This window comes from Meleagris gallopavo, chromosome 5, assembly GCF_000146605.3.
Source record: "Meleagris gallopavo isolate NT-WF06-2002-E0010 breed Aviagen turkey brand Nicholas breeding stock chromosome 5, Turkey_5.1, whole genome shotgun sequence".
In the NCBI taxonomy this organism is placed as follows: domain Eukaryota; kingdom Metazoa; phylum Chordata; class Aves; order Galliformes; family Phasianidae; genus Meleagris; species Meleagris gallopavo.
Window position 1 is genome coordinate 42,091,375 of NC_015015.2, and position 18,133 is coordinate 42,109,507.

General features: G+C 36.5%; 2 long non-coding RNA genes across 4 annotated transcripts in view; one reads left to right on the plus strand and one right to left on the minus strand.

The window, feature by feature from the left end:
• The first annotated feature begins 1,160 nt into the window (after window positions 1–1,160).
• Window positions 1,161–18,133, plus strand: part of LOC116216689 — a 60,915-nt gene continuing 43,942 nt past the window's right edge. Inside the window, exons 1-2 of one of the 2 annotated variants that reach the window (XR_004159958.1) lie at window positions 1,161–1,596; window positions 13,184–13,281. This is a non-coding gene — a long non-coding RNA (uncharacterized LOC116216689). The remainder of the gene's footprint in view (window positions 1,597–13,183; window positions 13,282–18,133) is intronic. The other variant, XR_004159959.1, reaches the window with a different exon arrangement.
• The window catches only part of LOC104911212, a 34,549-nt gene continuing 18,023 nt past the window's right edge, over window positions 1,608–18,133 (minus strand). The window contains exons 2-4 of one of the 2 annotated variants that reach the window (XR_793735.3): window positions 14,405–14,444; window positions 7,123–7,233; window positions 1,608–6,277 (exon numbers count right to left, since the gene is read on the minus strand). This is a non-coding gene — a long non-coding RNA (uncharacterized LOC104911212). Of the gene's footprint in view, window positions 6,278–7,108; window positions 7,234–14,404; window positions 14,445–18,133 lie in introns of both variants that reach the window. The other variant, XR_793734.3, reaches the window with a different exon arrangement.

Below are 18,133 nucleotides of genomic sequence, written 5' to 3' on the forward strand. Positions count from 1 at the left end.
TTCTTTTGAAGTTTGATTTTTTTTTTTAATTGAAAAGATCACATTTTCTGTTTCTCTTTTACCAAAACCAGTTATTTGCTCAAATTGGATGTGAGCTGGTTTCAAAGTATCCTCTATAAAAAGATTTAAAAGGATGAGGAAAGCACCTCTAAGTGAACCAGAGCTTTGAACCAAAAATCAAAAAATAGAAAACATGACAATTTCCTTACATATACAGCAATAATCAGGGGAAAATAGAGTTTGATTACAGGAAGACATCTGATTTTGGTTTTACTCAAAGTTAATTTTTTCAAAGAATAAGAACTTGTCCTGTTTGCTACATCAAAACAGACACATCTTATATTTCAACTTGTCTGTAGATATTCAAAACCTGAAATCCATTGGAACTAATGAGAATTCAAGAAGAAAGAAATATAGTATAAATCCCTGAGTCTCTTCTTTCTATACTCCCTGTTGATATTAATAGTCATTATATATATAATAATTCTCATTAATCTTTGTATAGTTTTTAAACAATTTCAGGGGGATATCACCACCTATACTTTTCATAGGAGACAGATTATTGTCCATGCTGAAATACCTCTTTGGGTAGCCAAGAAAATGAATGCACCTAGCTATCATCGGGTAAACTCTAAGTGTATTAGTTAATGTCCTTGATAGGACAAATACCGAGCGGCTGTGGTACAGAGAGCTGGGACCATTCGGCCTGAATTTCATTCTATTCCATGTAAACTTGTAGTGTTCTTAATGACAGATCACTTTAGCTCCCTGTGCACTCATTTATTTATGGATTAGCTACGGGATCAAAATGGGAGTAAAATATCTCACAAGGGCAGATTCCAACTTAATTCATCATCCAATGCCATTGGAAACATGCAGAAGAAAGCTTATGCATAAAATGTATAAATAGTCATTATTTGCATAACCATTTGCAAGAAATGGTTTCCCACAGCCTCTTTTATTATGTTTGAATTTCAACTGCTTCGCTAATAGTCCTTAACAGATGCAGTTTCAGCCTGGTTCAGATCTGTGCCAGGAGATACACTTAAATACTGGACATTTTTCCATGGCCCCTTGGAGCAGTTCTTTTCTTTACGCATCGTGTTACTGCCATGGAGCTCAATGTTTAATGTTTTTATTGCAAGCATTCTGCCAACTACTGATTGACAGCAACAAGGCTTTAAAGGGATCTCTAACAAAATGCCAGCTGGAGCATCTGCTTAGAAACCCAGGGAAAACAAAACTTATTTTCTGCTTTGACTTTCTTTTTAACAAGCAAATCAGGTGGCTTAGCAGTATTTTATTAAAGAAAAATAATAATGAAGGAGATAAAGACAGCACTGCACAACATCTGATGCATGAATTAGAACCATATCAAGCAACTCTTCCCTCTGAGGCAGGTGTCAGCTCAGCCCAGGGCTTTCCCTCTGCAGTGACACTGGAACTCTAGCCAGCCTTATTCAAAACTCTTCTCTTTCTGCAGCTCCAGAAGGTGTGAAGAGCTCAGGATAAAGGCTTTTTTCCGACTTCTGTGTTCTAGCCTTCTCATCTCCCAGGATAAGAACAGCCGCAGGGCAACTTTAACTCACTACAAAGGTGAGCCCACCCTTCCTACCCTACTACTCTCACAGCCTTTCTGCTAAGAAGCCTAATAAAACGTCCAATGCTATTGTCATTTAGCAAAATGGCATAATACATTGGAGAGGTAGGGAAAGGTGGGGGACAGGAGATTTTGGTATATATTTTTCTAATGAGAAGTCAGTTATTGCCCTATGCCTCAAAATATTCTGTTAAAGAACAGGTGACAAAAAACAATGAAGATATTATGGTATACGTAATACTTGATCAGATATTTTTATCTGTCCTAACTTGTTTTTGATCCTGTTCAGCTTAGGTAAGGTCCTGTAGGTTGTTGGCTCTTCTCTCATTCTGCCCATAAAGTCCTGTCATACCCATAATAATACAACAACATTTTTTCTAAATGGTAACCCAAGAAATAATTGGCTCTGATTTCTGGTCCATTCTGGCTCAAGCTGCATTTGATTCAGTGAACCAGAAGTCAGAGGCTTGTTTTCTAGGCATTGTAGTCTTCTGACACATCCGTGGTTTATCATAGAAATGAATTATTCATTATTGCTACAATTGTTCTGATCCATAATCAAGGAAAAGCAATCTTGGCAGATGGTATGGGACTGTTTAGGTACAGATAAACACCACACAAAAAATGAAACTCCTTGTGCTGTAACCTTTAATATTATGAAATAATTATTCAAAACTGTATAATAGTTAAATAAGAACATGAGATTCATGTAAGCATTAATTCTGCCAAAATATTGGTGACGTTCTGAAATTACTGAGAAATATTGCATCTTTCTGGACTAGTATTCTTCAGAAGAATAATAGTAATTATAAAGAAAAAAAAAAAGCTCAGGAACTATTTCTTAAAACCACAAAAAACTCATCAAGAAAAAACACTGTGTTAACAAAATCTGTCTGGTCCTAAAAAAAGCCTTGTTAAGTGTTTAGAATAGTATTCTGAGCATATGTTATCAATTCTTAGGGGTCTCATTTGCCTTTCTCAAGAACGGACAGAAGACATCCACTCATGCTTGATTACATTCAGCTTAAATCTAGGTCTGAAGCAGAAAACCATCAAACAAAAATAACGAAGGACCAGAATTTATCAAAAGAAAAATCTTGAGTAGAAATTCCACCCTATTTTCTTAATTTATCTTCAAAGGAGCATTTGCCAATTAATTAATATTCCCTGGGTTTGGTTTGTGGTTGATCTTTTGGTATAAAAATATTGATTTTCAGGAGTATACTGACATCCAGATGGAATCCAATAGAGGCACAGTATTCATGCTTCCTAGAACAGAAAACAAGTGCTTATTTGAGTGAATTCTATTTTACTGCTATTGCATTTTCTGCTTTCTGCATATCCTCATCTTCATGGTTAAAGCCAGACAGCCTGAAGGTTGTACCCATATGTTACTGGAAAGATTATTTTACCCTAGATTAGGAAAAAAAAGGTCTCTAATTTCACCTGTGACCCTGCCATCAAAACACATTAGTGTCAGCTGAGCAGAATAGGCCATTGCAGAGCTTGCTCCTCTCCCCACTGCTCCTCTGTGCCCCTTAAATTGAGCAGGTGGCACGCAGCTGCACCCTAGACTCTGTCCTACACCAACAGGCAAGGACATCAGCAAAGAGGCTTAGGACATTTAATGTTCTGCGTTTCTCCCTGTCATTATACTAAAATTTCTACCATTAATTTTCTTGAAATAGACAGGACATTGGATACCCTATTAACATACTCCAGTGGAAACTTTCAGACTCATGTTTCAGATCTGAATTGTATAATAAAAATTGAACCATCGGAGGATAATGACAGCCTTAATCATAGACAAATACAAATAAAATTATGTCTGTGTGATCATTTCTTTTTTACATAATGATACCACTCTTGCTTGACTGGGAGGTGAATAATATGCCTGAAATATTTGTGATGAAAATGAGGGGGAAACAATAAAGGGTGAAAGAGGAACATCAAAGATCTGAAGAATGTATGAGCAGCTTTCACCTAGCGCAACGGAAAGTTGTATGGGCTATGTGAGGCAGGTCAGGGGATGTCTACCCACCTTTTAGGAAACCAAATATCCTCACAGCAGAGCCTTTGACATTATTCAGAACTATTAGATACAAGATGAAAGAATGATCTTTTCAATAGTATAAGTAGTTTTCCTGCTTTGGGTGTAAGGCCAGAAGAAGAAAGCAAATGTCCATATTTACCTGGATCTGTACTACCAGTACTACAGGTAGCTAGCAGTAGAACCAGAATTAGGTATTGGATCTACTGAATTCTGTGACATCTCCCCACAAAAGTCATCTCAGTTTTCCAGCTATTTCAGATTTGAACAATTTACAGATAATCTCTAATTTTTGCATCTCAAAGACGATGCTCATTGCAAAGGCATACGTTTGAGGTTGAAAAAAATATACAACTAGCAAAATAATTTGAGCAACATTGATTTAACAAATCAACTTAGGCCAAACAATCACTGTTGAGTTTCACCCATGACTTCATTCCATGAAGATGGAATTTCAAGTCAAAGCTACTTTCATGGTAAATACTTCACCAATCTCTTCTTTCAGAAGACTGATGGACCACTAAAAAGGTCTCTAAAGGGATCCAGGAAAGTGGAGAACTTTATTACTTAAAAAACAAACAAACAAAAAACCTCTATGAAATATTGAAACTTCTGCATTCAAGTGTTTTTGATATTGTTACTACTGCTTCTTACCCCAATGCACTACAGCAACTTCTCAAATTTCTTCTATTTATTTTTATGCAATTTGCAAATAATAATTCTTTTTTTAGTAATAATACCAAGAAGGTAGTTACTAGTCTGGTAATCTATATGAGAATCTGCAAATCTGATTAAGTTAAACTTTTTTACAAAGTCATTTGATATTTTTTTCAAATTTAACATAAACCCACATCATTTGCCTTGTACAAGAAGAGAACTTCAAACACTTTTCCTCTCATTCTAAAGCAATATCTTTAAAAGATTCGTAGGTGGTGTACCATTAAAGCCTGTCTTGTGCCTACTAAAGTTAATACATGTATTACCACTCATTTCAATGAAATCTATGAGTATTAAAATATAATGATTGTTACTAGTTAAATTTTTGCCAGTTCACTTAAAATCACAAGGCACGATGATACATTCCCAAAAATACAATTAAATGCAAAATAAATGTTATCTTCTGACCAGTGACAGCAAAAAGTTCCCTGCAAACTGGCAGGTACTGCATGCAAATCAGATATCTCCCTCCATTTACTGCATTTGTTACCCTTAAAAAGAGATAGAGATGGAGAGTGAAGGTATGATGATTTTCAGGCTTTCTAAAAACCTTCTTGCCATCCTTAAACAACTGAGTTCTGTGCTCCAGACCTTCTGAACGTCTCCTGTGAAAGTCCATTGGATATTTTGCCATTGGCATTAAATACTGTCTGCAAGTACATAGCTGTAGGTGAGGATGCTGTTGTTCATTGGCCTCCAGTGTAGCCCTGAGGCACTGAAGTCACTAGTTCAAAATGGAGAGCTATTCCCGAATGATTTCAAAGAAATGCTTGCAAATGTAGGCTCTATTACAGCAAGAGTAATTTACACAAAACTAATTTATTATCATATAACAAACTATCTTACAGCCTATTGGACACTTCTAATCTTAACAAGATTTTCCCATCAATTTAAATAGCAGCAAATTGAATATTTTATTAAGTTTTCTTATATTGGTACTGGAGGTTTAGTGTTTTGGGGTTTTTTTTATGTGTGCTATTTGTAGGCAAATAAAACTGAATTTTAGAATATGGGGCCCAGAAAATTGAGTCACCTGACAATTTCAGGAGAAAAAATGCTGAACTAATTCTATGCAGCATACTATCTGACTGACTTCTCATGTATTTGCAAGCTCCAGCACAACATATAGTGCAGCAATCAGATTTAAGGATTATTCTTTTTTAAAAAAAGATTGTTATAAGAAGCCATAATGTCTGCTTACTACCAAGAGTCTGCTTACGAGTAGTGCTCATTTTCCCCTTCCTCAAACCTAACTTGATGGCTCCCTCCATTATCAAAAGACAAACATATTCAGAATTAAAATGAAGAAAGAGGCAGGAAAAAGTGAGTTGTGATAGGAATTTTCATAGGAAAAATAATTACTTGCATTGTATCCACCAAGAATATATTCCTGTTCTTTCTTACAATACTCAATTCTCTGTCATCTGAGCTTTAAATTAAAAACATTCCAGATTTGCCTGATGCATTTTACCATAAACAAACACTCAGTCACCATGACAACCATGTTACTTATTGTTATGCTTTTAAATTTTAGTGATGAGCAGGGAAATCTTCCATTTGCATTCTTCAATTCTGATCTTTCTGCTACTTGATTTTGCAGCCAGTGAATCACATCTCTGGGCCTGTTTTCTTTTCAGTCCAACTCTGCCACAATGATCCAGTTCTACCAGCAATTAAATGCCATCTTTATTTTCAATGTGCAAAAGTAATGCAAAAGTATTAAAAACTAGGTGACATACAGTAGGTGCATTTAGCTACCAGATACCACTTCTGTTATTCCACATTCATTGCCCCAAGACCCAGCATCAAACAGTACTGTAGTGCTGTGGCTGTGATTCAGTAGCAGCTTGCATGTTGAGCATCATCAAGATGGGTCACTCTTTGATGGAGCTCCAGAAGCCACCTACATGCTGCAGGAAAGAGTGAGTCAGATGTCAGCAGCTTACTCTCTAAAGCCCTGTTTTTAATCAAAGATTGTTTCACCTAATATCTCTCACATTTCTTCACATAGACATGCTATGTAGCTGCTCATCCTAACCCTAAACCATTGAAAAATGGCTAGAGCATGTCAGTGCAAGGTTTTGAGAGACCATATTTCACAGTATCATAGGACATTACAGATGTGCCAGAGACATCCAATTAGATTTCAGTCATCATGAACTCCAAAAGTGAGGATGATGGGAATTAATATTTATCCATCTGAAAGAATTTGAGGCTCTGATTTCAAGGCCCTTTGGCACTATCTAGGAGGTTCTTAGGCCCAGTCCGTATGTTTCCCCTCACCTATTATGCATGTTAGTGTGTTTACTGTAATGAGTTCCTTGGGATCACTGAGGGAGAATATTTCCTCTCTCTACAGTACTTTTGAAGAGAGAAAAGAGAGAGAACTATGTTTAAGCATTTGCAGCAAATAATGCTGTTCTGTTTTGATTTGCTCATTTACCTACATTTCTATCAAGTAGAGGCTTTTTTTGTGATGAACACTTGTTTGAATAGGCTAAATTATTGACCTCTAGTAGCATTTGTAAATGTAAAAAGATCACGATTAGCCCAAGAATTCTCCAGTGAAATACTTCATATGCTTCTGCATTTGCTTGTACTTTGTGGCAAGATGCAGGATAAATCTCATATTACATACAGAATGTGTCTATTAGGAGGACAGACCATGACTTCCACATCTAAACTCTCACGCTCTGTGGCTTATTTACAATTACAATTTTTACAAAATTACAATAACTTACAATTATTTACATACAATTTGCATCTTGAGATTTCCCCAGTAAGGAAGCTCTGTCACAGAAATGACTTGGGATGCGCTGTAATCAAGGAAGAAACAGGACTCAAGGGTAGTTTTACAGAGGTTTCACTATAGGGAAAGAAAAGAGGTTTAATAAAAAGATCTATCATCAAAAGAAAAGCTTTTACACGATCGCCTAGCCACTGGTTGTGCTTTGTTTTCTGTGGTGAAAATCCACACGAGCAATTTAATGTGCCTTTAATGTACCCTTGAAATACACAGCAGGATTTATTCATGAAGTCATCACCTTTGTATGGATTTTTCTTTCAGGGCTTTCATTACCTGAATCCAGTACATCTTCTCTAAACACAAACGCTGTGTAGAATTTCTATCTAGAACTGAAGGTGAAACTCCTCTTTGCTGCACCAAACTTGCCTTGCACTGCTGCCTCAAAAGCAAACACAGCTTTCAGTTCACTGCCTTTTGATTTCAGCCAAGTTCATTTAATGATTTCAAGATACTGAACTCTCAGTTTTGGTATTGCTCCCCACAGAACACCTGCTCATATCTAGGTATGAAGTGTCAGCCTGTAAAGAGTTTTTCTGCATTCTTAAAGGGACAAACTGCTTTTTTTGTAGATTAAGAAAGATTCAAAATTATTCCTTTCCCAGCACCCACCAGGTTCTCAGTGATCACCTTCAAGCTGGCAGATGCAGGCATGTACACATAGGGGGCTGTACACATAGGGGACTTTCATTAAAAAATTTATTATGTTAATCTTCCCTTTAATCAAGATTTCCTTATCTCAGATATCATGCATAGTTGTCATCATTCTAGACACCAGGCTGATTACTGATGATTGTGGATATGAGTGGGCAGAATGGGACAAAACAGCTAGAATAAAACAGAATGAACTTTGCAAGTCAGACTTATTTGGCAACTGTACATTTGTGCTTTTAATATTTGTTAGGAACACAGTTCAGACTTCCACTAAATATTGGCAGTTTGGTATGCAAAATGTCATAACATCTTTAGTCACGACTCAGCTGCTTTAGTCATGCATCAAGTTTAGATTCATGACTTCTGTTGTTCATTTTGTTCTCCTTCGACAGTAATATAAAGAATCCTTCTTCTCTTACTGCCTTTACAGTTTCCTTTGTCAGGAAAGCTCCTCTCTTGTTTAAATTAAAATGAAAGGTTTACATGCCCAGGAATTGCTGTTATTCATCAGGTGTTCAGTGCCCCCGAAAGAAAATACTTTATAAAATCCAGATTTTTTTTAACCCAGGGTATCAGGGAGCTCATTACAGTATTTTTATGTGTCAGTTATCTTCCATATATTTTTGCATCTTAGGATATCATTAGCATGATTCCAGCGCTGTCTATGAGTACAAGCAAGAAAACCTGGCAATGGAAGCCAGACAAACATTCCACAAGAGCAAATATGCCACCACTGTATGATTTTAAATAGCAGACACAAACTATAAATTTTCATTTAAATAATCATTAATGATAATGATTTGAGGCATCACACAGCCTTCAGACCTGCATAGAACAGTAAAACATTCACCAAGTAATGTAAGAGCAATATTTAATAAGAGGACCTCAAGTACTGCCAGAGGAGGTTCAGGTTGGACATTAGGAAAAATGTCTTCTCTGAGAAGTGGTCAGATGCTGGAATGGGCTGCCCAGGGAGGTGGTGGAGTCACCATTTCCTGGAGATATTGAAGAAATGTTTAGATGTGTTACTGAGGGACATGAGTTAGTGAGGAAATATTGGTGGTAGGTGGAAGGTTTGACTGGATGATCTTTAAGATCTTTTCTAACCTTGGTGATTCTATGATTTTAAGAGGTACCTTGATTTATGAATAAAATGTCAATGCAAAGTAAGGTCTGCAGGCATCATATAAAATCAGTTGATTTTGAGAAAAGATACTTTTCAAACTCAAACCATTCAGCAAACATCAAAAAAATCTCTCATACACACGTGCTCTTTCTCTCTCTCTCTGATTTTCAGATTAATTCCGGTAGTGTGGTGTGTTTATAACAGCAGTGTAGTTTTGGGGAGGAATTTGGCTGCCCCTCTCACCATTTGTTTCAGATATTTTTTTTTTTTTTAATAGAAACCTAAAATAGAGGCAATTGTGACAGATATATGAAATGGTGTGTACCTGCATAACAGCTCCCAGCACTGAGTATGGCCTACCTCAACCAGAAGCTTTCTGTCAGTGTCACAGTATGTTGAGTGGAGCAGAGAATCCTTTCAATGGATGCTTATAGTCCCACTCCAAAACCAAAGCTTCCTGGAGAAAAGACTGAACTGAAAAAGACTGAAAAGTGAGGTGATGGATAAAACAAATTTCTCTTTGAGAAGATCTGCAATGCATCCTAAGAACAGAGATGGGGAAGCAGTTAAGGAATTGTTAATCACGGACCCTCTTGGTTCATATAGGCCCTGAGGTACACCCCATATACACTATCCCTCAGAGGCTGTACTCAGTTCCAGCAGCAGCTGCAGTGCAGCTTGGAGGTGAGCTCCGACTAGACATGGTTGCAAGCACTTTTTATCAGGTCAGACAGACAGCAAGCAGCTTCATTCAAGGCAGTTAAATGAGGCATGACCAATTCCCAAGAAGTGCACGATGAGAAATGTGAGGTTGAATGAAACACTCAGCATTAAAATGAGTGATGGATACAACACTTGTAGTCGAAGCACAGGCACTGTACGCCAAGGCAGTGTGGTTACAGCTTACAACACTTGATGGTGAGTTCACCGAGTACTGAACTCAAGTTATTTTTATTCTACATCAGTTTCATTCTACACAGGTTTTTGGAGCTGTAATTCCATGAATCACCTAAATTGAATGTTATAATAGCAAATCTTTTAATTTAGCACAGTTTGTTTATGCTGAAGAAAACAAAATGGTTGTGTGAAGGAAGCTACCAGTGCAGTACGGGATTTTTCTTACATTCATGCCAAATTTAAACAGATGTATCAGCCCTGTCCTACCTATTAACATTTTATGTGAAGGAGGATGTCGTTTGATGATACACAGAGAATGCATAATTAAAAAGCTGGCCAGTAAAAGAAATCACTCATTGAAGAACATGCTGAAAGTAAACTGCTAATAAATACATTCAGAAGTGTATTAACTCATTTATATGATCCTGGGGGAACTATGATTTGAAATGATGAGACATCTTTGATGTTTTTTTGTTTGTTTGTTTTGATTTACCTAGCATACTTCTCCAATCAAATGGCATTAAGGAAGATTTCAGCATATAAACTCCCAGCCAATTAAATGATGCTTAAATCATGAACTTAATCACACATTTATTAAAGTTCTGTCTGTGGTGCCCTAGTACTGCAAGCTGGGAAGACAAAATCGTGTGGCTCCTGCTGGAAAACTTTGAATGAGACCACTGAGAGAGAGGCATGGGAATTGATTCTGTAGTTAAATCTACTCATTTGTTAAAAGCACAGAAATAAAGATAATTTGCAAATAACTTTGTGGAAATGGCTATTCCACTTGCAGAATTTTCTGTAAGAAAGTCAGCATTTATCATCAGGCATTTCACTATACCTATAGGAGCTGCTGTCTGACACTGTAAGGACAGATGAGTGCATGATATAGGTAAGCATATTTTTATGTTCTGCATAGCTGGAAAAAGTTGCTGTAGTATTTAATTCTTCAAGACATTAAGAACATATGCTTACATTTAAAATTTGCAATCAGGCAAAAAAAAATAATCTCTTTTCAGCAATGTATTGATCCAAAAGTACTTCTGAAAGACTTTCTTATACATATATGCTTTCCCACTTCCAGCACCACATGTATTTTCCAACAATAAATCAGTCTTCATCTTATTAAAAAAGCAAATACACTTTGTCAATACAAAATAGCCTTGGTCAGCTGGTGTTTCTAAATATTACTGACATTTTAGAACACAGTTCCACTCATGAGGATAAATTAAAAATATCTTACAAGCACGCTACAGACCTAAGTAGTAAGTTAAAAATTAGAGGAAGGTATTTAGAAAGTATTATAAACAATAATAAGGAATGTATTAGATTTCAAAAGTTATCTCAATATGTAATATGCAGTGCTCAGGGACGTGATTTAGCGGAGAGTTGTTAGAGTGGTATGGTTAGGTCATGGTTGGACTTGATGATCTTTAAAGTCATTTCCAATCTGAGTTATTCTATGATTCTATGATTCTATGAACATGAGTAAAATCTTTTTCTTCTCTGCTAGATATAGATATCTCAGAATGTTACCCCTTTTCTTCATTTCTTTCCAATTGTTACAGAATTAAATCCTTCAAACAAAGGCAGCAGGACTCATACAACAACATTATTCACAAGAATACTGTTCACTCACATTGTGTGTATTTATTTTTTAATGTGTGGATGGGGAACTTCTGAGTTTCAGCATCACTGCAGAAAGATAGGACACATATATATATCTCTAAATTTGTTGACTGTATATCCAAATTCTCTGCAGGTTTGCCCCTGCAGGAATACTTGCATGCATTCAAAATGAAAGCAAACCTTTCAAATTAGGATTTCCCAGTGCTTGTGTCATGGTATCATTGTCACAGAAGCCAGGCCGAATCGTGACAGCTTGCCAAGCAGAACAGCAATGATTTAAACGTCAATACCATGGGCTGCTGAAATAGTGTTTTGACAAGGTTAGACCAAGGATGTCTCCACAAGACATGAAAGGTGACGCCTAGAAGAAAGTGTCAGATGCCTTAATTGAAAAGCAAAACACAGAGAAGACTCAGTGTAAAAGCAGCACAAAGAAAAATGGTGGTTCAAATAAGTTCAGCACCAGAGGATATTTGCAATCACTTCTGTGCTACAAAATACATGGCTCAGGTTTGTTCCACTTTGAAATCTAGCTCCCCTTGTTTTCCTGCCATTGCTGCAAATTTTATTGCTAATGCTGCAGATTGTGTTGATCTGAAGAAAACAGATAGCATCTTAGAATAAGTGGTCATAGCAAAAGAACACTGCCACATTGAAGCAGACATTATAAAAACGCTTTAAAGATACATTTTCTTTTCTCCCTTCCTGTACAATCACAGTTAATGAAAAGAAAGCAGGGAGAAGAATTAGTACTGCTTGTTTTTAGAAATGGCTGTAGTCTGCAAATATGAGTTCTTGGTTCATAGATTGGGAAAATTTAGGAACAATCTAAGCATCACTGTAGTATTCATTATCAAACTAGTTCATCCATTTGACACCTGATGTTCTATTAAAGGACTACAGAAAAATGAGTTACTAAGGGGCTAACATTGGTCAGACTTGCTGCTCAATGATACACGGGGAATGCAGCCCAAGAATCTGTCAAGGAGCTAGCTATCACCGTAGAACACTGCTTGTTTCTTTTACCTGACAGTTTTTACCAAACAAAATTCTTTTCAGAAAGAAATTAAGTCAAAAAGTCTTCAAGTACATACTTGTTAGTTTTGCCTAACTCTAGGAGTGTTTTTATCAACAGAAAAGAACAACAAAAAAACCTGTTGGTGTAGGATTACAGCTGAAACAGCCTTTTAAAATGTCTCCACTATGCACAGAGATCAGTGCTTAATACAGTGGAGAAACTTCATTTTTCATCTGCTGCTCCTAGCTTGGAGAAAAGAAAAATCAGGCAAGAAACATCATAACTTTCCCTTACATCAATGTTCCATTAAAGTTGCCGTTGCCTGCCAGCTGATATTAGGACTATTACACCAACATTTATCTTTAAGATTTCTACATTTCTGACAGAGTTTCAGTCCACTTTTTGTTCATATTTTCAGTTTTAGTCAGATGCTCCTTCTCCACTACAGCTCTGAGTTGAAAACTGCTGACCATACATGTGAGCAACATCAGATGAGAGCACATGTTAAATAAACGCACATCTAATCACATGCAAATAAATTGTAAGATGTGTACATTTTAAGATATATAAGGGCACAAATATGCAGTCAACCCAGTAAGTACTGCATTTTGGAGAGTGGAAACTACATCATACTATATTTCCAGTGTACAGGAGAGAGCAAGAATTTTCATTTTCTGTTTCCATTGCAGATGAAGAAGGCAGCTCTCAAAGGATTTACCATCTGAATTTTTTGACAGAAAACTTGAGATTTGGAAAAATGCAGCATGTTCTCACCATTTTTATCCAGGTAAACAGTCAGTATCTAAAGAGGTCAAAAAATTGCACTTAATTTTGAATGTTATTGACTTATGGCAAATATTTTAACAACAGTGAATTCTCACTCTCTCCTGTACATTGGAAATATAAGATTTTCCACTCTCCAAAGCGCAGTACTTACTGGTTTGCTGCATATTTGTTGATGTTGACTTAAATGCATCTGAAATAGTTTGCCAGATCAAAAACTATCAGGGCTTATTAAATAGACTCTGATCTTCCAGACTTGTTTGAAAAATCTTGCTTCCTACATTTATGCTCGGTTCATGACCATGATAACAGAAAGCCAGCATGTAATGGTGGGTGGCGAAAGAAGAAAAGAAACCTCTTCCTTTACCCAGTGAAACAGTTGCATTGGACAGCCTAACCTTCCCTGTAACTGCATGCCATATTTCTTAGGAAAAGAAACAACAGACCCTGCTCTCAGAAATAAAAGCAGCTTGAGACCTAAGCAAGTCAATTCTATAAGGTATTTCATTACAGTTTCAGGTGGTTTTTGGCTGTCTCCTTCTCTGCTTCCTGTTTAGACCAAAAAATAAAAAATAAAAAAAATCTATTGTTGCCCTCAGACCCTTCTAAATCAAGCTTGTGTGAGCACACGAGTGGTCCAGAGCTGAGCTGGGATTAAACTTTCTTCTGCATTCTGCAGTGACATTCCTTTTTTCTCTGCAGGGGTGAAAAACATAATTTTTTCTGAGTTGTTGACTACTTAACATCACAACATAAAAACTGGTAAGGAGAGGACCTTCTGTGAGGAGCATTATAATATCATAGAATCATAGAATCATAGAACCACCAAGGTTGGAAAAGACCTAAAAGATCATCCAGTCCAACCGTTCACCTATTACCAATAGCTCCCACTACACCATGTCCCTCAACACAACATCCAGTCTTTCCTTTAACACCCCCAGGATTGGTGACTCCACCACCTCCCTGGGCAGTCCATTCCAGTGCCTGACCACCCTTTCTGAAAAGTAATACTTCCTAAAGTATTACTTTCATCTTCAGTTCTTTGCTGGGAAAAAAAAAAAAGAATATGTACAAACAACATAAAAGAACAAACTTTTCCAAGAAGTGAGAAAGAATCAGCATCCTACCTGTAGAAATATTCATTTCAAAGCAACTAAAATAGACTTCCTAGGAAGAAAAAAAAAAAAGAAAAAATAATATTTACCCACTGAAACAACACAAATTTAAGAGTCAATTTTCAAGAACTGTCATACAACATCCACCACTTAAGATAGAAACTCTTTTACCACGTCTCCTCAACTATAAATTTAATACAATGCTTTTGATATAGCTAAAAAGCCATGCATGAGGCAGAGTATTAGCAAGGCCATAGCAGGAGTGCTTATACAGTGCAGTTCCTGTTGGCTGAGTTAAACAAGTGTAACCTGTATGTGTATGTATAACTCTTACATCACACCAAAGCTAGCTGTGCCTTGTTTGCAAATTTATGAAAATATTATAATAACACATAATAACAAATTTGTGGCTTTGCAGGTATACCACAAACACATGCTCATAGCAAGACTTTTCAAAGGAATCTTTAGAATGCAGTTCAGCTGGACTTGACCTAAGGGCAACATATTCTGACAGTCACTCATGTTGATTTATGTTTTCCAAAGTCATTTTAAGTTAAATTTTATATGACTATTGTTTAACTACTATGGCCCACTTCCTGGGAATTAATTACCCACTTAGATGAACTGCCAAATTAGTATCTCCACAAAATAATTAATTTCCCCAATATTCCCTGTTTCTTCACCATTATCAAAAAAAGAATACATGTTCATCAAAGTAAATATAGAAATTAATCACCATTAAGGAAAACCTTGGAAGTATTTTTGGGTTTGTTTTTTAACTATGATCTTTCAAGCACTCCTCTTCATCAGAATTTGGTAAAAATCATTATTAATTGTGCAATGTCATCGTCAGCTATGCTATCATTTGATGAAACTAGGAGGAAGTGATACCAGTGACTGATTTTGGACATTTTTACACACATATTAATTTGCAAAAGTATCATAAATTTTCTCCATTCTAATTGTAACATAGATACAAACTATTAATTCTGCATGTATCTATTCATGTTAGGTAGCCCAATCCCTATTTGGGTCTGAAAAATAGTTTGAAAAAAAGAATGTGCAGGTGTAGGCTGCTTCCATCATGGAAACATTTTTCTGCCCACTTCCCCAGGGGCTCCTCAGATCTGGTTTGTAAGACAGTTTTTTGAGAGCATGGGACTAGGAATCACATCCATACTGATGCCCTCTTTGGCAACCATGTACTACACACAAGTCTGCTTGAGGAAAATCAAGGGCAAGTCTACTACATTTTCCACCACGCAGCACCAGCCATTTCCCGATACCCCTAAGAAAATTAAGACCTATGGTAAAGACCAAAGAAAATCACAGCTATATTATGCCACAGGATATCATAAGGAGGCAGATCTCTAATTAAGTTGTTTCATTATAAACCGTGATGTATCCCGAATTCCCCATGCACCAAGAGATTAAAAGTACACACATGGCTCTCAGGTCAGCTCTGTGTGAATGAAATGACTCTAGACAGTAACTTCCATCAGATATTTTTTTCTTCATTGATCAGATTCACTTTCTATGGCAGCACAACTTAAATACTTTTTCTTCTTTGAACAATTATTATCCTTCCATGATGTTGACTCCTTGTCCCTGAAATACAATGTGGCAACTCATTCTAACTTGGCTACTTAGGCTACACAAGCCAAGGTTTGCTTCAAATATCAGATTTCCCAAATCATCCTATACATACTTCTCTGCATATATTCTAATTTAAATCAATTTTTTGACAGCAACATGCAATACTTCAAATCAAAGTTTACTGAATAGTAAAGGCAGGTTAACATTAGTGAAAATTCCTTTTCAAAGAAGAACTAAACAAACATTTTTTAATCACTGTCCCATCAACCCATCTACTCAGATTTATATTCTGGACACCTATTCTTTAAGTGCCATGTCCACGGTTAATGCAAATAATTGTTCTTCTTGGTATAGTAAGTGCAAGATATGGCACTTTGCATTGTTGGCTTCCAGCTGGAAATCCATCTAATTCTGTCTACACAGAAATTTGTTCTTTCTTTCATGCCCAGATTCTGCCTCCCCCTGTTCTCCCCCCCACTTTGTTTCATTTTTTAACTGAACAGCATTGCTCTAGATACATCATATTAATACCAAAATGTCTTATTCTTGGCCTACTTCTTTATTTTTTTAAGAAATCTTTTTCTAATTCTGAGATCTCTTTAATAAGAATTCTGTCCATTTGGCTCTGGAATGCCAAAGGCTGTTGGGATATTGTCTTTCATTCTGGGGAAATGGACTTCTGGGCTTCATGGTAAAAAGTGATGGTAACTGGGCTTCAGTAAGTTAAGTACATCGGGGGACCATCTTGCTCTAGAATGTTATCTTCTCCTCAAGAAGCATTACAGGCAAGCCTAGCCTGGCTTAACCCTTCCTCTCCCTTAGTCTAACCATTGCAGTGGCTAGACACTTGTTTTTACTCTGCCTTCAATGCAAATTCTCTTATGCTTTTGTTTCAGGGTACTGGCAGTTTGTATGCACTTTTATGAAACAATGTTTGATGTTCCATAGTTAGGACTGAAGATGGATAAACTTTATCTTCACTTTTGCTCCATTAATTCACCATACCAGAGAAGAATGAGTCTGAATCTTTCGCTAAAAGATTCTCAGGTGAATGCAAGAAATGACAGTGTAAATTAAACTTGATTCCGTAGAAGTGAGCTATGGGATCCCAATGGGTTCCTAGCTTCCTGCTTCTTCCTTGCTTTATTAACCTCTTAAGCAATATGGAAGGCCTGTTGTCTGCCTTCTTTCCCACCACTCCCCATATGAAAGAACCTTGAAAAGTGGGAAATGAAATTAAAAGCAGAGACAAATACTGCAAGACTTTGCAGACTAATAAAAGATAGAAATGCCTCATTCTTAATATTTTCCAAGGTAATGTCAAGGGCTGGGGAACATCAAAGAAATGTTGTGGATCTTACTACATTTTTATTTAATTACCAAATCCTAGTTTGGAAATATTTAGATTACAGAGGAAAAAATATCCTTGCATTGGAATGACTCAACATCAAAACATGAAGAACAAAGAGTAATTTCAGGAGACTTCACATCTATTATGAACAACCTTTTATAAGAAGATTTGAATTGGCTTGTTTGCTTTTCCTGCACTGTGACATAAATCTACGTTCTTACAATCTATGAACTTTTTGTTTCCCAGTACAAACTCAGATTGGTATCATGGCTACAAACATCCAGCTGAAACTATAGGTCCATAAATTACTTTGGACAGGTTAACTAACAAAATGGGAGACATGGGAGATATGTAGCTGACTTCAAGCATTGAAGGTTTTGTTTTGTTTCCTTAACTGGCTTAAAGTAAAAACAAATCCACATTGCATTTCCTTGTTTGTAATCAACATATGCAAGTAGAATTTATCTGCTTTTTCTGCTCTCATTTCAGTACACATATTTCCTCCGTAATGGTTCTCTCTGTCAATAAAGCAAGAGTTTATTACATTTCCACAGTTCCCCAGGGAGGTGTTGGTGCTTTTTCTTTCTTATTTTTTTTCTTATAATAAATCTGTACCTACTTCTAATAACTTTCAAAACAGCCAAAATCTACCTCCACTGAAGTCACATGAGTTCTCACAAATTGCAACATTTGGTCTCCCAGGAATAGTCTGAAAAAAAAGTCTATTCAAAATAATTGCTGTGAATTTCTATATTTCACTGGGGAGAGATGAAGGGAGAGAAAGGAAAGAAAAA